Here is a 2,289-nt window from a genome sequence, read left to right on the forward strand (position 1 = left end):
TTCTTTCCTAAGTCATGATGAGGACTGTTTTAAAACTATTGTGTCTCTGGAATCAGATTCCCTGGCTTCTAATCCAGGCTTTGCCAGTTGCTTTGTGACTTTGCATACCTCACTCCACCTTTTTTAAACCTACTTTGCAGGGTGAGATAACATGTGAAATACTAAGCTTAGCACTCAGTAGAGTCAGTGTTCAAAAGATGTGAAGTATATAATTCTAATCACTATAGTTTTATATCTCACCTTGATTGGAGCCACTTCAGTTTACAACGTCTCACCGGAGTTCGGGATGGGGAGGTGGGAGGGATCCCAAGTGGAGAAGTATTTCATCACTGATATTGTTTTGAATTTCCCTCAAATGGTGGCAAATAAGTATTATTGTCTTTAAATTCTCTGCAGACTAGGCACCAGCTTATCGCCTGTACTTGGGACAGACCACTACTACCACCATCCTCTGCACCCCACTGTGATAGTCTTTCACCAACATTAATACAATTATCCTTTGTAATAATTACCAAAATTGAGGCCATTAAAAGGAAAGTAATGATGATTATAATATTATCAGTAGTAATGATAGATGCTATTCAGTAATAATTGCTTCATGTTCAGTATGATGCTAAATAATTAAAATGTATTTTTACCATGAGCCTTCATGCAACTCTAGGGGTTAGGATGTTTGTCCCTCTTTTGCAGCTGAGGGAACTAAAGTTGCCAGAGATTAAGCACCTTGCCAATAGTAAGGGTATAGTTGGAATCCAGAAGCAAGTCTCTCTGATTCTAAAACTGGAGCTATAGCCTCTCAGTTCTGAGAAATCTTTCTCCAGGTTACTCAGCAGCCTAGTGGCAATGCCACATTTGGAATCCAGGTTTCCCAACTCTTTCTACTGCAATATTCCAGGAGTCTCTGGGTCTTGATTTTTATCAATCTCTGGTCACCATAGCCAAAGGAAATGATACAGTTATTACAAATAGCCCAAATTTTATAAAATGCATCAGCTGTGACCCAAAACAAAGGACAATGTCAACTCATTTAAAAAAAGGAGTAGTCTTGAATAGAAGAGGTTTGGAAAGGATTGAATAGAAAGTGAGTCCCTGAAATTAAAAAGAATTGAAATATACAGTCACTATTACAAGCAATTTTACATGTATTGTCTTAGTTAACCCTTGCAATAGTGCTATGAGGTAATTCCTGTGATCATATGCTGAGAATGTGTGAAAACTGTCATAATTAATCTGCATTGAAATATTTGCCTTTGGTAAGAGATGATTTTTGTTGATCAAGGATTCCTTCAACACCTGTGATGCATCTGGCACTGTGCTAGGTGCAAGGTAGCTGAGGACTTTTGAACATGGAATATTTCAAGAGGAGTAATGGCCAGGGCTACTGGAAGCATTTCTCTAAAGGACACCTCGGTAACCAGGAATGCCTGCATGCATCCTAGGGATACATGTAGAGGGGGATGGCAAATGGGTCAATTAGCCTCCCTCTTTTTTGCATATTCTTATGATGAGTGATTCTTTAAATTACTCCTTGAATTGAGTTGAATGGGTTTGGCATGCCTATTATATCCCTTGGCACTTGGAAGAAAGGTTTTTGGGAGTCCTTGTCCTCTAATCCTTGTACCCCATTGTACTCCTGTGTTTACTTGCATTAGTTCACACTATGTCCTTACATATCCTACCTCCAAGGTCAATTGTGATTGAATGAAGCTGGTGGTAGGGTTAGCGGAGCTCCCTTTTACCCAGAAAGATGTGACCGGGTCTCATGGCAAGTAGGAATTCAAAGATGAGACAAGCAGGTATAGGCAAGTGAGAAAATTTTCCTGAGGAAAGTGGAAGTACACACTCTAAGGGATGAATGAGCACAGGGCATGCTCAAGAGAGAGAAGTGCCACACATGGTTCAGCGTAAGGGCTTTTAATCAAATCAAACAAAGGGAGGCTTGAGACGTTGGTACATTTGGCGAATTGTTATTGGTGAGTAATCATTCAAATTAAGTAGTGTAAGTAAGCTATTGTGATTGGTTGTCTATACATTCTTGTGATTGGTTAGTAAACATGCAATCCAAGGTTTATAAGTAAGCTATTGCAAAAGGCTGAATACACATTCAAACCAAGGATTGTGAACAGGTTATTGTGATTGGTCCATGTGGCATGATTGAAAAATGTGCCTTGCTTTGTTCAACTGCCTCAAGTTTCAGGAGCCTGACTGTTCTTACCAGATGCCTCCACTTCCTGCACCAAGTCCAAAGGCGCTTCTGGGCTTGCAAGATGTCTAACCTGCCACAGTAGA

The sequence above is a fragment of the Choloepus didactylus genome, chromosome 10, assembly GCF_015220235.1.
Source record: "Choloepus didactylus isolate mChoDid1 chromosome 10, mChoDid1.pri, whole genome shotgun sequence".
NCBI lineage: Eukaryota > Metazoa > Chordata > Mammalia > Pilosa > Megalonychidae > Choloepus > Choloepus didactylus.